The 22251-nt window shown below is 42.4% G+C and overlaps 2 long non-coding RNA genes across 2 annotated transcripts in view; one reads left to right on the forward strand and one right to left on the reverse strand.

The window, feature by feature from the left end:
- LOC311439248 overlaps positions 1-22251 on the reverse strand; it is a 406908-nt gene that overhangs the window by 152917 nt on the left and 231740 nt on the right. The window lies entirely within an intron of this gene.
- The window catches only part of LOC311439247, a 302979-nt gene continuing 302391 nt past the window's right edge, over positions 21664-22251 (forward strand). Inside the window, exon 1 of the long non-coding RNA XR_014694623.1 lies at positions 21664-21885. This is a non-coding gene — a long non-coding RNA (uncharacterized lncRNA). The remainder of the gene's footprint in view (positions 21886-22251) is intronic.

Raw genomic sequence — 22251 nt, forward strand, 5'->3', positions numbered from 1 at the left:
GGGGTGGCTAGCCAGGGGGAGGGGGCCGGACTGCTCGCGGTTAGGCTGGGCATCGGTCAGCGGGTGGTGAGCAATTGCATTGTGCATCACTTGTTTGTACACATTATTAGTAGTGGTACTATTATCATCATTGTATTATTATTATTATTATTATTATTATTATTATTATTATTATTATTATTATTATTATTTTGTCTTATTAAACTGTCTTTATCTCAACTCACAGGCTTCACTTTCCATTTCTCTCCCCCGTCCCAGAGAGGGAGGGGGAGGGGGAGCGAACAGCTGCGTGGTGTTTAGCTGCCGGCCGGGTTAAACCACGACACACCTTTTACCCTAACATAATAATTCTGTGAAGGCATTAATGCTTGATTTAGAACTGAATACGTTGCCCCATAGCAATAAGAAATTTCACTTCCATTCCTCCCCTAGCTTCATTATAACCAGTGGAGGATCCGCTAGGGTAGATTCCCCAGGTCCCCGTTATTCCTGTTGAAATCAGGGGTTGATTACCCTAGGAAAAGGCTAGTCAATTTGTCCTCCAAAGCCAGGTCCAAACCGTTTTGTTTTATTTATTTATTTATTTGTTTATTTTCATTACATTTCGGAGTTGGTCCAAAAATTCCATAGGGGTTTCTTTTAGACCTTGTTGGAAGCATATTCTCAATTCCCAATTCATCCAGGTTTTAGTATTTACTTAACCGTTCATAATTTTCAGGATGATTCGGGTCTTAGTGGGGGTCGGTCAGGGGAATGCAATTGTCCACAGTTCCCTGAACGGTCCCATCAGCAATCTGAGCTCGCACATGAACTCAGGTTGTTTTAAGAATTGACTGCTTTTCTGTTTCTGTGACAACTCTCTCGGACCGATCATGGTCCCTTTGCCCTACAGGGCTAACACCCATGATTTTAAGATCTCTGCCTCGGGCAGAGGCAGAACTATTAACATTCCTACATCCTCTTTCCCTGCTCATTCAACTTCAAACACCTTTAACACTTTCAACAACCCTTTTAACACTTCCTTTATCTTTCTCCAGCCTGTACTTCTCTAATGCCAACATCAAAGGTTCAGTCAGGGGCCAACTTAATTCCGTACCTTTTCCCACCAAGATGCTGAAACATCAGTATACAACATTTCATCCTGTTCTGCTTCTCACAAAACAACATTAACTTTAGCATAATATTATAGTTTAAAGTTCCATTTAGGGGCCACTTTTCTCCACATTCCAGCTTATAAAGCGGCCACCACTGATTACGATATTTTATCAATGTTTTCCTGTTCACACTTCCACCGGCAGATCCTCCAATATCCTTCCAGTGACTTAAAACACATCCTAACACACTTTTCTTTAAAATGTCACTGCTTGTTTGCCCCCCCAGTTTCCAGTTTACACTTTCAGAATACACACGTTACTTACAAAAGCGTATCACAAAACGTATCACTCACAAAAATACGGGCACGCAATATCTTTCAGTAGCGATGTCACAAAACTACTATTACCAGCAATATTGCCAAAATCACAGTAACAATAGTCAGAGTCAAATTCCACATGCGATAAGTCAGAAAACCGAACTGTGTAACACCGTAACGATATCTTTCTTATAACAATGACACGAACCTACTATTACCACCAGGAAAATAGCCAAAATCGAAGTAACAATAACCAGAGTTAAATACCATACTCCATGAGTCAGAAAACCAAAATAGACAACACAATTCCAGATGGACCTTAAAGCGAGCTCCTTCCTTAAGGTCCCCAAACATGTACTTATGGTGCTAACCACAAAGTATATACCAAACACTGCCTCGCAGAAGATCACCTTCTGACTTACAGACAGTTCCAGATGACCGGTCTACCAGAAAACCAAACCAGAATAAAGAATATACTCACTTACAATGATGGGGTCCTTGTCTGCCTCCGCAGTGATCCGGTGAGTCGAGGAGTCCCTCCGGGAAATCCCGGGGGTACCCTAGGGAGTCCTGTTCCCAGCGGGTCCTGCGGTCCGGCAGAGAGGTTGTCCCATCTGGGTCACCAAACTGATTCAAAGATCGAAGCCGAAATTCCTTTAAGTGGTATATTCTTTATTGCAGCGCTGGATGCACGGGGGATCTCTCCACCTATCGTGCATACCCAAAGCAGAAAGCAGTCTTGAATTTATACAATCAATCTATCAATATTCTACAAGCACCTATACATATGCATTACCTATCCCCGCCTTCCCTCGCTTCTCATGCTAATTAGCCTTTTGGCACCTTGCGCCTGCGCAGAGCCTTCCAAGAATTGTGGGCAGGGGTCTTTGGGACGTGGGCAGGGGTCTTTGGGAGGAAGACCCCGAGTCTTCCTCACAGTGTACTTTTCACCTTTGGTCAGGAATCTGCTGAATTGGCATGTTTCTTAATTGCAAGAGCTGGTTGTTGCTAATTCTCCCGTTTGTTGTATCTTTATAATGAATTCCAATGTCCAGTTTCGAGAGTTATAGTCCTTACATTCGTTTCTCTGTCCGCCTGCCGCTTCCTTATCATGAGTTCCAGTGTCTTGTTTCGAGATATACAGTCCTTGTCTGGGGATTGTCCTTGCCTCCCCAATACCTCCTTAATCAATCCCCCCTTTTCTTTTCCCATGCAAATTCTTTTGCATCAGATACTTTCTTTATTTACAGTAACACAACAAAGCAGGCATCTAAACAACATGCACACAAATATTCCTAACACTACTAATACGATTAGAGCAATGAATACTTGTTTCAACCATTGGAAATTGGGCAACCAGGAGGTTAACTTATTCCATAGTTCACTAAAACTCCACGAAAGATCATCTTTACTGATCTCATGTAGGATCCTGGTCTGCTTCCATATTTCTTCCAGGTCGGTAGAGATCCTTCCACTCTGATCTACATACATACAACAACTTGTGTTTATTACTGTACAGACTCCCCCTTGAGTGGCCAGTAACAAGTCTAGGGCCATCCGATTTTGTAACACTACCTGTGATAAACTAGATATCTCTTCTTGTTGAGCCTTTATAGCATCCAAAATTTTGTTTTCTAACTTCTCTATAATTGCAGAAATATTAACTATTGCCTTTTCCAATTCACTCACTCCTAACCATGGGATAAACCATCGCAAAAAACTATGAAAAGGGGTGTGTCTCTCTACCAATGGATTGTTAATTTTTCATCTGATTCTCCGGATATGATTTCTCAAGTAACCTCGAGGCACTACATCATGTACTGTCATATTGGGGACTACCGCTCCAAGAGTGCAAGTTCCCTTCCAATTCTCAGGCAAGACCTTACGGGCTGTATCATTGCATAGCCAATACCACCCTTTTCCTTCTGGAACCGTCCAGCTGGTTGAATTTGCCCAGCCGCTAGTCGTACTAATATCAATTGTTCAATTACAAGATGTCTGATTTCCCACATAAGTAGTATCCGTATTTATACAATGCTGTTTTCCTATACCCTTAGGCAGGTTACACCTTTGTACACATACATAATAGGATTCTAACGGCATGAAGCTACTCACTTCTAGTTCCAAAACTGCTTAATATTTTCGACCCCAAGACGTGTTTTCCCACAAATTAGTCCAAGATAAGTTTGCAGGCAAGGGAATCCCAATTAACGATACACCCTTATTCCCATGCTGTGGCAGATGGGTGCATACCCAACAGTTCGTCTTATTAGTTACTTGAGAAATTGTTTGTATTAAGGTCAGGTGTAAGTTCTCATCCCAAGTTGCCCACCCCAAATCCGAGAACCGCACCCCTGCAATCATTAGGATCTGGAAAACCGTAATTTTGTTGGTCCAATTGGAGTGGTGGTCCATATCCTCGCCGGGGCCTTCTTCACCCTTGAATTGTGGATCCAAGCTGCTTGCTTCTTAATCTTAATGGCGGTGTGTGTTGTCAGTAATACTTGGTATGCTCCCATCCACTTTCCTTCCATTTTTCCTGCACGGGTTGTCCTGAAAAAGTCTTTATATATATATAATCCCCGAGCTTCAAGGGGTGGATTGGTTGATCCAACCCTCTAGCCCTGGTCCCTAAAACAAATTTATGTACTTTATTTAATTGTTTCTGAAGTTCAGTTATATAAGCATATAAATATTCTGATCCTAACTGCGTTAGGTCCTCTCCGCTAAATAGAAATTGCTATGGCCTTCCATATAAGATTTTGAAGGGACTCAAATTTCCTTTTATTCTAGGTTTAACTCTAATTCCAAGTAATGCTAAAGGGAGGGATTGAGGCCATGACAAATTAGCTTCTTATCCAATTTTAGCTATTTATTGTTTAATTAAATGGTTCATTTTTTCTACCTGTCCACTTGCCTGTGGTCTATAAGGAGTATGCAGTTGCCAATCTATCTTTAGAATCTTACTTATCTGTTCTACCACTTGTGCACAAAAATGTGAAACTCTATCAGAAGACATTGCTACTAGAATCCCAAAGCATGGTATTATTTCATTTAACAAGACTTTAACCACTTCTCTTGCTTTGTTTGTTCGACAGGGAAAGGCTTCAGGCCTTCCTGAAAACGGGTCAGTCAGAACCAGTAAATAATGATACCCCCCTTTTCTAGGGAGTTCTGAAAAATCAATTTGCCACTGTTGCCCCGAATAATTTCCTTTACCGATTATTCCAAATTTTATTCTATTCTTGGTATTGGGGTTATTGTGTAAGCAAATGCTACATTGTTGAGTTACTTGTTTTATCATATCATCCCACTAATGTCTGACTCGGGCTCTTATGCAGTGTGCCAGCTCCCCAGTGCGTTTTATTGTGTTCTGTAAGAACTATGGGCCATGTCAAACTAGAGGGTATTACTATGGGGTTATCTTTTAAATATACTCATCCATCTGGTTTCATTTTACCTTTCAAATCTTCAATTAATTTTAAGTCTTCTTTTGTCTAATTTGGATATAGTTTGGATTTTACCGTCTGGTATCAAAGACAATGCCTTCACCTCAGTTATTTCAGCTGCCTGCTTAGCCTCTGCCAATCGATTTTCCAATTTCAAAATCGGTGTTCCCCTTTTGGTGTCCCTGACAATGCATGATAGCTACCTTTTCTGGTTGTTTTACAGCCTCTAACAATTTTAAAATTTCTTCAGCATACTTTGTGTTTTCACTGAGCGGTCAGCAATCCATGTTCTTTCCAAATTGCTCCATGAGCATGTACCACGCCGAATGTATATTTAGAATCTGTCCAAATATTTACCCTTTTTCCCGCTGCCAGTTCCAATGCTCTCGTGAGAGCAACTATCTCCGCCTTTTGAGCTGATGTTCCAGGGGGTAAAGGCTTAGACTCGATTACCTGCTGAGTAGTTGTTATAGCATATCCAGCTTTACGTTGTCTTTGCGTAACAAAACTGCTCCCATCCGGGAACCAAGTTTCTTCCGCATCTTCCATGGGCTCCTCCTTAAGGTCTGGTCGGCTGGAATACACAGTCTCTAGAGTTTCTAAACAATCGTGAATCACAGCTTGTGCCGGAGCATCACTAAGAAAAGAGGCTAGATTCACAATATGAATTATCACAATTTCCACGTCGTCCTGTTCTACCAATATTGCTTGATATTTCAAAATCATCAATTCTTGTTTAAGTTGTTTAAAGACTTTTTGTGCTTCTCCAGTCCAGACTAACTTTGACTGGTTAATCTTTATCAATTCACATAGAGGCTTTACCAATAGTCCATAATTATAAATCCAAAGGCGACACCAATCTGTCATTCCTAAAAAGGTTTGTAGCTCCTTTACCATTTGAGGTTCTGGAGTCCGGCAAATGACTTCCTTATGTTCAGTTCCTAGTTCTCGTTGTCCTTCCGAAATGTCAAATCCCAGATAGGTCACACTTTGTTGAGCCAGCTGGACTTTCTGTCAAGAGACTTGATATCCATTTAAACCCAGAAAATTAAGACGACTTATAGTCCATTGAATACAACTCCCTTTAGTCTCGGTAGCTATTAAGAGATCATCTACATACTACATATTGTAACAAAGCACCTTCAGTGTCCGGAGGTATCCATGTTTCGAGTTCCCTTGCTAATTGGTTTCCAAAAATAGTGGGGCTATTCTTGAATCCTTGAGGTAGTAATGTCCACGTAAGCTGCGTCTTTCTGCCTGAATCGGGATTTTCCCATTCAAAGGCGAATAGGTTTTGGCTTTCTGTGGCTAAGCCTAGGCAGAAGAAGGCATCTTTTAAATCCAGTACGGTAAACCAAACTTGACTATTCTTTAATTTAGTCAGCAAAGTATAAGGGTTTGCCACTACTGGATGTATATCCTCAGTGATTTTATTTATGGCCCTCAAATCCGGAACTAGCCTATAGCTTTTTCATCTGCCTTTTTAATTGGCAATATGGGTGCATTGTATTCTGATTCGCATTCAATCAATAATCCATACTGTAAAAATTGATCAATTATCTCTTTAATTCCTTTCCTATCTTCTATCCTCAAGGGATATTACTTAACCTTAACGGGTTTCTCTCCTGGCTTTAATTTAATAATCATTAAGGTCACATTTTTAGCTCTTCCAGGGACTTCGGTAGCCCAAACTCCTGGACATACTTGATCTGTGATCTCTAAATGTATTTCACTTTTAGGGTCAGTTTGTATTAGTGCCAAGCTTAACACATTTATTAGTTGTTCTTCTCCTGTTCTTAATTCCATTTTCCCCTTTTCAAAGACAATTTCTGCTCCTACTTGCTCTAATAAATCTCTACCTAAGAGTGCCCATGAGGAGCTAGGCATAGATAAAAATCTGTGTATGCCCCATTGTTTCCCTAACTTGTACTTCAAAGGTTCACAAAAATAAGCCTTTTCGGTTACACCTTGTCCTGGTTTCAGTTAGAACAGAGTTAATTTTCTTCCTAGTAGCTGGGAGAATGCTATGTTTTGGCTTAGGATGAGAAGAGTGCTGATAACACCCCGATGTTTCAATTGTTGCAGAGCAATGCTTATTCCAAGCCAAGGACATCTCAGCTTCTTGCTCTGTCCTGCCAACAGGCAGGCTGGGGGTGCAGTAAGAGCTGGGAGGGGACAGACCCAGGACAGGTGACCCAAACTAGCCAAAGGGGTATTCCATAGCATCTGACGTCAGGCTAAACAATACATAGGGGTGGCAAGCCAGGAGGAGGGGGCCGGACTGCTCGGGGTTAGGCTGGGCATCGGTCAGCGGGTGGTGAGCAATTGCATTGTGCATCACTTGTTTGTACACATTATTAGTAGTGGTACTATTATCATCATTGTATTATTATTATTATTATTATTATTATTATTATTATTTTGTCTTATTAAACTGTCTTTATCTCAACTCACAGGCTTCACTTTCCATTTCTCTCCCCTGTCCCAGAGAGGGAGGGGGAGGGTGAGCGAACAGCTGCGTGGTGTTTAGCTGCCGGCCGGATTAAACCACGACACACCTTTCACCCTAACATAATAATTCTGTGAAGGCATTAATGCTTGATTTAGAACTGAATACGTTGCCCCATAGCAATAAGAAATTTCACTTCCATTCCTCCCCTAGCTTCATTATAACCAGTGGAGGATCCGCTAGGGTAGATTTCCCAGGTCCCCGTTATTCCTGTTGAAATCAGGGGTTGATTACCCTAGGAAAAGGCTAGTCAATTTGTCCTCCAAAGCCAGGTCCAAACCGTTTTGTTTTATTTATTTATTTATTTTCATTACATTTCAGAGTTGGTCCAAAAATTCCATAGGGCTTTCTTTTAGACCTTGTTGGAAGCATATTCTCAATTCCCAATTCATCCAGGTTTTAGTATTTACTTAACCGTTCATAATTTTCAGGATGATTCGGGTCTTAGTGGGGGTCGGTCAGGGGAATGCAATTGTCCACAGTTCCCTGAACGGTCCCATCAGCAATCTGAGCTCGCACATGAACTCAGGTTGTTTTAAGAGTGTACCTCTTTTCTGTTTCTGTGACAACTCTCTCGGACCGATCATAGTCCCTTTGCCCTAAAGGGCTAACACCCATGATTTTAAGATCTCTGCCTCGGGCAGAGGCAGAACTATTAACATTCCTACATCCTCTTTCCCTGCTCATTCAACTTCAAACACCTTTAACACTTTCAACAACCCTTTTAACACTTCCTTTATCTTTCTCCAGCCTGTACTTCTCTAATGCCAACATCAAAGGTTCAGTCAGGGGCCAACTTAATTCCCTACCTTTTCCCACCAAGATGCTGAAACATCAGTATACAACATTTCATCCTGTTCTGCTTCTCAAAAAACAACATTAACTGTAGCAAAATATTATAGTTTAAAGTTCCATTTAGGGGCCACTTTTCTCCACATTCCAGCTTATAAAGCGGCCACCACTGATTACGATATTTTATCAATGTTTTCCTGTTCACACTTCCACCGGCAGATCCTCCAATATCTTTCCAGTGACTTAAAACACATCCTAACACACTTTTCTTTAAAATGTCACTGCTTGTTTGCCCCCCCAGTTTCCAGTTTACACTTTCAGAATACACACGTTACTTACAAAAGCGTATCACAAAACGTATCACTCACAAAAATACGGGCACGCAATATCTTTCAGTAGCGATGTCACAAAACTACTATTACCAGCAATATTGCCAAAATCACAGTAACAATAGTCAGAGTCAAATTCCACATGCGATAAGTCAGAAAACCGAACTGTGTAACACCGTAACGATATCTTTCTTATAACAATGCCACGAACCTACTATTACCACCAGGAAAATAGCCAAAATCGCAGTAACAATAACCAGAGTTAAATACCATACTCCATGAGTCAGAAAACCGAAATAGACAACACAATTCCAGATGGACCTTAAAGCGAGCTCCTTCCTTAAGGTCCCCAAACATGTACTTATAGTGCTAACCACAAAGTATATACCAAACACTGCCTCGCAGAAGATCACCTTCTGACTTACAGACAGTTCCAGATGACCGGTCTACCAGAAAACCAAACCAGAATAAAGAATATACTCACTTACAATGATGGGGTCCTTGTCTGCCTCCGCAGTGATCCGGTGAGTCGAGGAGTCCCTCCGGGAAATCCCGGGGGTACCCTAGGGAGTCCTGTTCCCAGCAGGTCCTGCAGTCCGGCAGAGAGGTTGTCCCATCTGGGTCGCCAAATTGATTCAAAGATCGAAGCCGAAATTCCTTTAAGTGGTATATTCTTTATTGCAGCGCTGGATGCACGGGGGATCTCTCCACCTATCGTGCATACCCAAAGCAGAAAGCAGTCTTGAATTTATACAATCAATCTATCAATATTCTACAAGCACCTATACATATGCATTACCTATCCCCGCCTTCCCTCGCTTCTCATGCTAATTAGCCTTTTGGCACCTTGCGCCTGCGCAGAGCCTTCCAAGAATTGTGGGCAGGGGTCTTTGGGACGTGGGCAGGGGTCTTTGGGAGGAAGACCCCGAGTCTTCCTCACAGTGTACTTTTCACCTTTGGTCAGGAATCTGCTGAATTGGCATGTTTCTTAATTGCAAGAGCTGGTTGTTGCTAATTCTCCCGTTTGTTGTATCTTTATAATGAATTCCAATGTCCAGTTTCGAGAGTTATAGTCCTTACATTTGTTTCTCTGTCCGCCTGCCGCTTCCTTATCATGAGTTCCAGTGTCTTGTTTCGAGATATACAATCCTTGTCTGGGGATTGTCCTTGCCTCCCCAATACCTCCTTAATCAATCCCCCCTTTTCTTTTCCCATGCAAATTCTTTTGCATCAGATACTTTCTTTATTTACAGTAACACAACAAAGCAGGCATCTAAACAACATGCAGACAAATATTCCTAACACTACTAATACGATTAGAGCAATGAATACTTGTTTCAACCATTGGAAATTGGGCAACCAGGAGGTTAACTTATTCCATAGTTCACTAAAACTCCATGAAAGATCATCTTTACTGATCTCATGTAGGATCCTGGTCTGCTTCCATATTTCTTCCAGGTCGGTAGAGATCCTTCCACTCTGATCTACATACATACAACAACTTGTGTTTATTACTGTACAGACTCCCCCTTGAGTGGCCAGTAACAAGTCTAGGGCCATCCGATTTTGTAACACTACCTGTGATAAACTAGATATCTCTTCTTGTTGAGCCTTTATAGCATCCAGAATTTTGTTTTCTAACTTCTCTATAATTGCAGAAATATTAACTATTGCCTTTTCCAATTCACTCACTCCTAACCATGGGATAAACCATCGCACAAAACTATGAAAAGGGGTGTGTCTCTCTACCAATGGATTGTTAATTTTTCATCTGATTCTCCGGATATGATTTCTCAAGTAACCTCGAGGCGCTACATCATGTACTGTCATATTGGGGACTACCGCTCCAAGAGTGCAAGTTCCCTTCCAATTCTCAGGCAAGACCTTACGGGCTGTATCATTGCATAGCCAATACCACCCTTTTCCTTCTGGAACCGTCCAGCTGGTTGAATTTGCCCAGCCGCTAGTCGTACTAATATCAATTGTTCAATTACAAGATGTCTGATTTCCCACATAAGTAGTATCCGTATTTATACAATGCTGTTTTCCTATACCCTTAGGCGGGTTACACCTTTGTACACATACATAATAGGATTCTAACGGCATGAAGCTACTCGCTTCTAGTTCCAAAACTGCTTAATATTTTCGACCCCAAGACGTGTTTTCCCACAAATTAGTCCAAGATAAGTTTGCAGGCAAGGGAATCCCAATTAACGATACACCCTTATTCCCATGCTGTGGCAGATGGGTGCATACCCAACAGTTTGTCTTATTAGTTACTTGAGAAATTGTTTGTATTAAGGTCAGGTGTAAGTTCTCATCCCAAGTTGCCCACCCCAAATCCGAGAACCGCACCCCTGCAATCATTAGGATCTGGAAAACCGTAATTTTGTTGGTCCAATTGGAGTGGTGGTCCATATCCTCGCCGGGGCCTTCTTCACCCTTGAATTGTGGATCCAAACTGCTTGCTTCTTAATCTTAATGGCGGTGTGTGTTGTCAGTAATACTTGGTATGCTCCCATCCACTTTCCTTCCATTTTTCCTGCACGGGTTGTCCTGAAAAAGTCTTTATATATATATAATCCCCGAGCTTAAAGGGGTGGATTGGTTGATCCAACCCTCTAGCCCTGGTCCCTAAAACAAATGTATGTACTTTATTTAATTGTTTCTGAAGTTCAGTTATATAAGCATATAAATATTCTGATCCTAACTGCGTTAGGTCCTCTCCACTAAATAGAAATTGCTATGGCCTTCCATATAAGATTTTGAAGGGACTCAAATTTCCTTTTATTCTAGGTTTAACTCTAATTCCAAGTAATGCTAAAGGGAGGGATTGAGGCCATGACAAATTAGCTTCTTATCCAATTTTAGCTATTTATTGTTTAATTAAATGGTTCATTTTTTCTACCTGTCCACTTGCCTGTGGTCTATAAGGAGTATGCAGTTGCCAATCTATCTTTAGAATCTTACTTATCTGTTCTACCACTTGTGCACAAAGATGTGAAACTCTATCAGAAGACATTGCTACTAGAATCCCAAAGCATGGTATTATTTCATTTAACAAGACTTTAACCACTTCTCTTGCTTTGTTTGTTCGACAGGGAAAGGCTTCAGGCCTTCCTGAAAACGGGTCAGTCAGAACCAGTAAATAATGATACCCCCCTTTTCTAGGGAGTTCTGAAAAATCAATTTGCCACTGTTGCCCCGAATAATTTCCTTTACCGATTATTCCAAATTTTATTCTATCCTTGGTATTGGGGTTATTGTGTAAGCAAATGCTACATTGTTGAGTTACTTGTTTTATCATATCGTCCCACTAATGTCTGACTCAGGCTCTTATGCAGTGTGCCAGCTCCCCAGTGCGTTTTATTGTGTTCTGTAAGAACTATGGGCCATGTCAAACTAGAGGGTATTACTATGGGGTTATCTTTTAAATATACTCATCCATCTGGTTTCATTTTACCTTTCAAATCTTCAATTAATTTTAAGTCTTCTTTTGTCTAATTTGGATATAGTTTGGATTTTACCGTCTGGTATCAAAGACAATGCCTTCACCTCAGTTATTTCAGCTGCCTGCTTAGCCTCTGCCAATCGATTTTCCAATTTCAAAATCGGTGTTCCCCTTTTGGTGTCCCTGACAATGCATGATAGCTACCTTTTCTGGTTGTTTTACAGCCTCTAACAATTTTAAAATTTCTTCAGCATACTTTGTGTTTTCACTGAGCGGTCAGCAATCCATGTTCTTTCCAAATTGCTCCATGAGCATGTACCACGCCGAATGTATATTTAGAATCTGTCCAAATATTTACCCTTTTTCCCGCTGCCAGTTCCAATGCTCTCGTGAGAGCAACTATCTCCGCCTTTTGAGCTGATGTTCCAGGGGGTAAAGGCTTAGACTCGATTACCTGCTGAGTAGTTGTTATAGCATATCCAGCTTTACGTTGTCTTTGCGTAACAAAACTGCTCCCATCCGGGAACCAAGTGTCTTCCGCATCTTCCATGGGCTCCTCCTTAAGGTCTGGTCGGCTGGAATACACAGTCTCTAGAGTTTCTAAACAATCGTGAATCACAGCTTGTGCCGGAGCATCACTAAGAAAAGAGGCTAGATTCACAATATGAATTATCACAATTTCCACGTCGTCCTGTTCTACCAATATTGCTTGATATTTCAAAATCATCAATTCTTGTTTAAGTTGTTTAAAGACTTTTTGTGCTTCTCCAGTCCAGACTAACTTTGACTGGTTAATCTTTATCAATTCACATAGAGGCTTTACCAATAGTCCATAATTATAAATCCAAAGGCGACACCAATCTGTCATTCCTAAAAAGGTTTGTAGCTCCTTTACCATTTGAGGTTCTGGAGTCCGGCAAATGACTTCCTTATGTTCAGTTCCTAGTTCTCGTTGTCCTTCCGAAATGTCAAATCCCAGATAGGTCACACTTTGTTGAGCCAGCTGGACTTTCTGTCAAGAGACTTGATATCCATTTAAACCCAGAAAATTAAGACGACTTATAGTCCATTGAATACAACTCCCTTTAGTCTCGGTAGCTATTAAGAGATCATCTACATACTACATATTGTAACAAAGCACCTTCAGTGTCCGGAGGTATCCATGTTTCGAGTTCCCTTGCTAATTGGTTTCCAAAAATAGTGGGGCTATTCTTGAATCCTTGAGGTAGTAATGTCCACGTAAGCTGCGTCTTTCTGCCTGAATCGGGATTTTCCCATTCAAAGGCGAATAGGTTTTGGCTTTCTGTGGCTAAGCCTAGGCAGAAGAAGGCATCTTTTAAATCCAGTACGGTAAACCAGACTTGACTATTCTTTAATTTAGTCAGCAAAGTATAAGGGTTTGCCACTACTGGATGTATATCCTCAGTGATTTTATTTATGGCCCTCAAATCCGGAACTAGCCTATAGCTTTTTCATCTGCCTTTTTAATTGGCAATATGGGTGCATTGTATTCTGATTCGCATTCAATCAATAATCCATACTGTAAAAATTGATCAATTATCTCTTTAATTCCTTTCCTATCTTCTATCCTCAAGGGATATTACTTAACCTTAACGGGTTTCTCTCCTGGCTTTAATTTAATAATCATTAAGGTCACATTTTTAGCTCTTCCAGGGACTTCGGTAGCCCAAACTCCTGGACATACTTGATCTGTGATCTCTAAAGGTATTTCACTTTTAGGGTCAGTTTGTATTAGTGCCAAGCTTAACACATTTATTAGTTGTTCTTCTCCTGTTCTTAATTCCATTTTCCCCTTTTCAAAGACAATTTCTGCTCCTACTTGCTCTAATAAATCTCTACCTAAGAGCGCCCATGAGGAGCTAGGCATAGATAAAAATCTGTGTATGCCCCATTGTTTCCCTAACTTGTACTTCAAAGGTTCACAAAAATAAGCCTTTTCGGTTACACCTTGTCCTGGTTTCAGTTAGAACAGAGTTAATTTTCTTCCTAGTAGCTGGGAGAATGCTATGTTTTGGCTTAGGATGAGAAGAGTGCTGATAACACCCCGATGTTTTAATTGTTGCAGAGCAATGCTTATACCAAGCCAAGGACATCTCAGCTTCTTGCTCTGTCCTGCCAACAGGCAGGCTGGGGGTGCAGTAAGAGCTGGGAGGGGACAGACCCAGGACAGGTGACCCAAACTAGCCAAAGGGGTATTCCATAGCATCTGACGTCAGGCTAAACAATACATAGGGGTGGCAAGCCAGGAGGAGGGGGCCGGACTGCTCGGGGTTAGGCTGGGCATCGGTCAGCGGGTGGTGAGCAATTGCATTGTGCATCACTTGTTTGTACACATTAGTAGTAGTGGTACTATTATCATCATTGTATTATTATTATTATTATTATTATTATTATTATTATTATTATTATTATTATTATTTTGTCTTATTAAACTGTCTTTATTTAAACTCACGGGCTTCACTTTCCATTTCTCTCCCCCGTCCCAGAGAGGGAGGGGGAGGGGGAGCGAACAGCTGCGTGGTGTTTAGCTGCCGGCCGGGTTAAACCACGACACACCTTTTACCCTAACATAATAATTCTGTGAAGGAAATAATGCTTGATTTAGAACTGAATACGTTGCCCCATAGCAATAAGAAATTTCACTTCCATTCCTCCCCTAGCTTCATTATAACCAGTGGAGGATCCGCTAGGGTAGATTCCCCAGGTCCCCGTTATTCCTGTTGAAATCAGGGGTTGATTACCCTAGGAAAAGGCTAGTCAATTTGTCCTCCAAAGCCAGGTCCAAACCGTTTTGTTTTATTTATTTATTTATTTATTTATTTTCATTACATTTCAGAGTTGGTCCAAAAATTCCATAGGGCTTTCTTTTAGACCTTGTTGGAAGCATATTCTCAATTCCCAATTCATCCAGGTTTTAGTATTTACTTAACCGTTCATAATTTTCAGGATGATTCGGGTCTTAGTGGGGGTCGGTCAGGGGAATGCAATTGTCCACAGTTCCCTGAACGGTCCCATCAGCAATCTGAGCTCGCACATGAACTCAGGTTGTTTTAAGAGTGTACCTCTTTTCTGTTTCTGTGACAACTCTCTCGGACCGATCATGGTCCCTTTGCCCTAAAGGGCTAACACCCATGATTTTAAGATCTCTGCCTCGGGCAGAGGCAGAACTATTAACATTCCTACATCCTCTTTCCCTGCTCATTCAACTTCAAACACCTTTAACACTTTCAACAACCCTTTTAACACTTCCTTTATCTTTCTCCAGCCTGTACTTCTCTAATGCCAACATCAAAGGTTCAGTCAGGGGCCAACTTAATTCCGTACCTTTTCCCACCAAGATGCTGAAACATCAGTATACAACATTTCATCCTGTTCTGCTTCTCAAAAAACAACATTAACTGTAGCAAAATATTATAGTTTAAAGTTCCATTTAGGGGCCACTTTTCTCCACATTCCAGCTTATAAAGCGGCCACCACTGATTACGATATTTTATCAATGTTTTCCTGTTCACACTTCCACCGGCAGATCCTCCAATATCTTTCCAGTGACTTAAAACACATCCTAACACACTTTTCTTTAAAATGTCACTGCTTGTTTGCCCCCCCAGTTTCCAGTTTACACTTTCAGAATACACACGTTACTTACAAAAGCGTATCACAAAACGTATCACTCACAAAAATACGGGCACGCAATATCTTTCAGTAGCGATGCCACAAAACTACTATTACCAGCAATATTGCCAAAATCACAGTAACAATAGTCAGAGTCAAATTCCACATGCGATAAGTCAGAAAACCGAACTGTGTAACACCGTAACCATATCTTTCTTATAACAATGCCACGAACCTACTATTACCACCAGGAAAATAGCCAAAATCGCAGTAACAATAACCAGAGTTAAATACCATACTCCATGAGTCAGAAAACCGAAATAGACAACACAATTCCAGATGGACCTTAAAGCGAGCTCCTTCCTTAACGTCCCCAAACATGTACTTATGGTGCTAACCACAAAGTATATACCAAACACTGCCTCGCAGAAGATCACCTTCTGACTTACAGACAGTTCCAGATGACCGGTCTACCAGAAAACCAAACCAGAATAAAGAATATACTCACTTACAATGATGGGGTCCTTGTCTGCCTCCGCAGTGATCCGGTGAGTCGAGGAGTCCCTCCGGGAAATCACGGGGGTACCCTAGGGAGTCCTGTTCCCAGCAGGTCCTGCAGTCCGGCAGAGAGGTTGTCCCATCTGGGTCGCCAAATTGATTCAAAGATCGAAGCCGAAATTCCTTTAAGTGGTATATTCTTTATCGCAGCGCTGGATGCACGGGGGATCTCTCCACCTATCGTGCATACCCAAAGCAGAAAGCAGTCTTGAATTTATACAAACAATCTATCAATATTCTACAAGCACCTATACATACACATTACCTATCCCCGCCTTCCCTCGCTTCTCATGCTAATTAGCCTTTTGGCACCTTGTGCCTGCGCAGAGCCTTCCAAGAATTGTGGGCAGGGGTCTTTGGGACGTGGGCAGGGGTCTTTGGGAGGAAGACCCCGAGTCTTCCTCACAGTGTACTTTTCACCTTTGGTCAGGAATCTGCTGAATTGGCATGTTTCTTAATTGCAAGAGCTGGTTGTTGCCAATTCTCCCGTTTGTTGTATCTTTATAATGAATTCCAATGTCCAGTTTCGAGAGTTATAGTCCTTACATTTGTTTCTCTGTCCGCCTGCCGCTTCCTTATCATGAGTTCCAGTGTCTTGTTTCGAGATATACAGTCCTTGTCTGGGGATTGTCCTTGCCTCCCCAATAGCTCCTTAATCAGCCTGCACACAATTATCTGAGAATGAAAGCTGCTTTCCAGTAATTCAGAAAGCCAAGTTGCGTCTCAGCCTTGAGCATCTCGGGCTTTGGGGCCTGTCTGTAACATTTGGCACCAGCACTAATACTTTTTTTGGCATGTTTAGCGTTTGGGGCCTGTGTCTGGGATTTGGGCCCTGTCTCGAACCACTGGGGCTTTGTCCTGGGTTTTGGAGCCTGCCTCTAGAGTTCAGGGCCTGTGATTAGGCTTTTGGGGTCTGTGTCTGGGGGCCGGTATCTGGGGGCAAGGGGGGAGCTGCTTGTAGACCCTAGGGGCCAGCATTGAGGGGGTTGGGAGCTGACTCTACACCTTTGGGGCCTGCTTCTGGGGGGGGGGGGGGGGTTGAGACCTGCATCTGGGGGAGGGGTGGGAGCTCTTTGTATTCCTTTGGAGCCTGTGTCGGGGGGCGGGGGAAAAGGGGAGGGTTGGTTGGGAGGTGCTTGTACACTGTTGGAGCCTGGGTTGAGGGAGGAGGTTTGGAGCTGCTTCTACACCTTTGGGCCTGGCATCGGGGGTAGGGGGTTGGGTGCTGGTTGTTGGGGCCTGTGTTTGGGGGGGGGGCTTGGGACCTGCGTCTGGGGGAGGGGTGGGAGCTGCTTGTACACCTTTGGGGCCTGCATGTGTGGGGGGTCAGGGCCTGTGTCTAGCGGGCTGGGAACTGCTTGTACAATGTAGGAATCTGTTTCTGCAGGGTGGCTGGGAGCTGCCTGTACACTGTAGGGGCCTGTGTTTGTGGGGGCCTTGGGGGCCTCCCTCGGGGGGGGGGGGGGGGGGAGGGTTGGGAGCTGCTTGTATAGGGTAGGGGGCGTGCCTGGCAGGGGTTGGGAGCTGCTTGTAGAATTTGGGTCGCTGTGTCTGGGGGAGCGGTTGGGGCCTGTGTCTCAGGGGTGTTGGGAACTGGTTGTACACCTTTGGGTCCTGTCTCTGGGGGGGGAGCTACTTGTACCCTTACCATAAGCCGTACTCTAACACATACTTCTACCAGTACCCTTACCCTTACCGTAACCCTTACCTTTACCCTTACTCTTACCCTTACCAAAGCATTACCCTTACCCTTAACGTAAGCCTAAACCTTAACCTTATCCTTACACTTACACTTACCGTAACCCTTACCCTTTCTGCTACACTTACCCTTAGCCTAAATCTAAACCTTACACTTACCCTAACCCTAACACCCTTACCATTACCCATATACTTACTCTTACCCTAACCCTAAATCTTACTCAAACACTTACCCTGACCCTTACATTAACCCTAAACCGTACCCTAAAACTTACACTTACTCTTAACCTTAACCTTACGCTTAACCTTAACCTACTACTTACCCTTTCTTATCCGTCACCATACACCTAAAATTAACCCTAACCATTACCCTAACACTTACCCTTACCCTAACCCAAACCCTAATCCTAACTCTAAACCTTACCCTGACTTGTACACTTATCCTTATCCTTACACTTACCCTTACACTTATCCTTATACATATAACTTACCCTTACCCTAAAACTTAACCTTAACCTAACTCTAACCCTAAACCTTACCTTAACCCTTACCCTGACCCTTACATTAACCCCTTACCCTTACCCTAAAACTTACACTTACTCTTAACCTTAACCTTACCCTTAACCTTAACCTAATACTTACCCTTCCGTTTCCCTCACCCTAACCCTAAAATTAACCCTAACTATTACCCTAACACCTACCCTTACCCTAACCCTTACTCTAACCCTTACAATGACCCGTACCCTTACACATACACTTACACTTACTCTTACCCTAAACCTTACCCTTACCATAAGCCATATTCTAACAAATTCTACCCGTACCCTTACCCTTACCGTAATCCTTACCCTTTATGTTACCCTTACCCTAACACTTACCCTTATCGTAAACCTTACCCTTTCTGCTACATTTACCATTAGCCTAAATCTAAACCTTACACTTACCCTTACCTTAACCCAATACTTACCCTTACGTTTCCCTCACCCTAACCCTAAAATTAACCCTAACCATTATTCTAACACTTACCCTTACCCTAACCCTAACCCTTACTCTAACCCTTACCCTGATCCATACCCTTACACTCACCCTTACCCTTACATTACCCTAACTCTTACCCATACCATAACCCATACCCTAACACATATTTGTACCCTTAACCTTACTGTTACCCTTACCCTTACTCTATCCGTTACCCTTACGCTTACCCTTAACATAAACCTTACCATTAATCTTACCCTTACGCTAACCCTTACCCTTACCCTATCCCTTACACTTATCCTTATCCATACCCTTAACCTTACCCCAACCCTTACCCTTAAGCTGAACCTAACCCTAAACCTTACCCCAAACCTTTCCCTGAACCTTACATTAACCATAACCCTTAACCTAAACCTTACACTTACTCTTAACCTTAACCTTACCCTTAACCTTAAGCTAGTACTTAACCTTACATTTTTCTCACCCTAATCCTAAAATTAACCCTAACCATTACCCTAACACTTAACCGTTACACTTACCCTTATTCTATCCGTTACTCTTACACTTTCCCTTAACATAAACCTTACCCTTTACCTTACCCTTACCATAAGCCATACATCAACACTTACATGTACACTTACGCTTACACTTATCCTAGTAATTACTCGTACAATTACTCTTAACCTAACCATAAACATTAAGGATCAGCTTAAGGGTCACCCTTAAGGTTAACGTTATCCTAACACTTACACTTAAGTTCATGGTAAGGGTTAGAGTAAGGGTAAGTGTTAGGGTAATGTTTAGGCTAATTTTAGGTTTAGGGTGAGGGAAACGGAAGGGTAAGTATTAGGTTAAGTTTAAGGATAAGGTTAAGAGTTATGGTAAGGGTTAGGTTTAATGTAAGGGTAAGGGTTTGGGAAATGTTTAGGATAAGGGTAAGAGAAGGGATAATGGTAAGGGTAAGGATGATGTTTAGTGTAAGGGTTAGATTTAGTTAAGGGTAAGGGTTAGTGTAAGTTTAAGAGTAAGGGTAAGTGTAAGGGTATGTGTAAAAGTACGGGTAATTGTAAGGGTTAGAGTAAGGGTTAGGGTAAGGGTAAGTGTTAGGGTAATGGTTAGGGTTAATTTTAGGGTTAGGGTGAGGGAAACGTAAGAGTAAGTATTAGGTTACAGCTAAGGTTAAGGTTAAGAGTAAGTGTAAGGTTTAGTGTAAGGATTAGGGTTAATGTAAGGGTCAAGGTAAGGGTTGGGGTAAAGGTTTAGGTAAAGGGTAAAAATATGTATATTGTAAGGGTGAGGGGTTAGGGTAATGGTTAGATTTTAGTTAGATTTAGGTAAGGGTGAGGGTTCGAGTAAGGTTTAGAATTAGGCAAAGGGTAAGTGTAGCAGAAAGGGTAAGGTTTAGGATAAGGGTAAGTGTTAGGATAAGGGTAAGGTTTAGGGTTAGCTTAATAGTAAGGTTAAGGGTAATTGTACGAGTAATTGCTAGGGTAAGTGCAAGCGTAAGTGTACATGTAAGTGTTGTTGTATGGCTTATGGTAAGGGTAAGGTCAAGGGTAAGGTTTATGTTAAGGGTAAGCGTAAGGGTAAGGGATAGAGTAAGGGTAAGGGTAAGGTTAAGGGTAACGGTAAGGTTAAGGGTACAAATATGTGTTAGGGTATGGGTAAGAATTAGGGTAAGTATAAGGGTAAGGGTAAGTGTAAGGGTACAGGTCAGGGTAAGGGTTAGAGTAAGGGTTAGGGTTAGGGTAAGGTTAAATGTTAGGGTAATGGTTAGGGTTAGTTTTAGGGTTAAAGTCAGGAAAACGTATGCGTAAGTATTAGGTGAATGTTAAGGGTAAGGTTAAGGTTAAGAGTAAGTGTAAGTTTTAGGGTAAGGGTTAGGGTTAATGTAAGGGTCAGGGTAAGGGTTGGGGTAAGGTTTAGGGTAAGGGTTAGGTTAAGTATAAATGTTAGGGTAAGGGTAAGGTTAATGGTAACCGTAAGTGTAAAGGTAAGGGTTAGGGTAAGGGTAAGAATAAGGGTATGGGTAATGGTAAGGGTGAGGGTTAGGCTAAGGGTAAGTGTAAGGTTTAGATTTCGGCTAAGGGTAAGTGTAGCAGAAAGGGTAAGCTTTAAAGTAAGGTTTAAGGTTTAGGCTTAGGTTAAGGGTAAGGGTAAGGGTACGGGTCAGGGTAAGGGTTAGAGTAAGGGTTTGAGTATGGGTAAGGGTAAGGGTTAGGATAAGTGTAAGGGTGCAAGCAAGGATTAGGGCAAGAGTAAGTGTAAGGGTAATAGAAAGGGTTAGGGTAAGTGTAAGGGTAAGGGAAAGTGTTAGGATATGTTTTAGGGGAAGCAGAAGGGTAAGGGTTAGGTTAAGTGTAAGGGGAAGGGGAAGGTAAGGGGAAGGGTTGGAGTAAGGTATAGGGTAAGGGTAAGGTTATGGTTAAAGGAAAGAGTAAGGGTAAGGAAAAAGTAAAGGTAAGGATTTGGGTAATGGTAAGGGTGAGAAGATTTAGGGTAAGGGTTACGGTAAGGGTTAGGTAACGCAGTGTACAACCTGGGATGTCACACGCAGAGCTGCCTCTGGCAAGGTGAGTGAGGAACAGATGTAGCAGTTGTTGTGTTGTAGGTCTCACTGTTCCTCTAGGCATCCCCTCTTTGTCTTTTAGAGGTGTTGTAGCTGTTTGAAGAGGGTAGATTGAAGCATCTGCCTCGGGGGCTGGTAAGCGGCAGAGGTAAGGGAGCAGATGAGAGTAACTTACCTAGTTGTGCTGTGTCTTTGGATGCTGCATCGGCCTATGCGTTTCTTTTTCTTTCACAGGTGTCTCGCACAGGCTCAAAGGAGCAAACTGCACTCTGAAGAGCTGTGTAAGAAGAGGGGCTGGTCATGAGCTGGGTTGGAGCAGAACGACCAAGTAGCACAAGGTGACTATGAAAGGTGTCCGTCTTGCTTTGCAGGTGCCGTGGCAGGCTCTCCACAGAAGTGGATAAGGATATGAGATAAGGCCAGAGAGCGACAAGGAGCGGCATGTGCAGGGATGGTTTTGAAGCGCTGCGGTGGCTTACTCTTCTGTTCATCAGGTGCCACAGGCAAGGTGGGTTGTAACATCAGTCGTTATATTTGCATGAAAGCAGTTCACTTGAATGCCACAGTGCATCTGAGTAGGGTGTTCTAGCAGAACAAGCTTGTCTGGCACAGCGGTGCCTGATGGCAGTGTGTTTCCTCAGGTGAAGAGGTGCCTGAAGCCCCATCCTATCTAGCCTGCACACAATTATCTGAGAATGAAAGCTGCTTTCCAGTAATTCAGAAAGCCAAGTTACGTCTCAGCCTTGAGCATCTCAGGCTTTGGGGCCTGTCTGTAACATTTGGCACCAGCACTAATACTTTTTTTGGCATATGTTTAGCGTTTGGGGCCTGTGTCTGGGATTTGGGCCCTGTCTCGAACCAGTGGGGCTTTGTC

This window comes from Aythya ferina (genome assembly GCF_964211825.1).
Source record: "Aythya ferina genome assembly, chromosome: 6".
In the NCBI taxonomy this organism is placed as follows: Eukaryota; Metazoa; Chordata; class Aves; order Anseriformes; family Anatidae; genus Aythya; species Aythya ferina.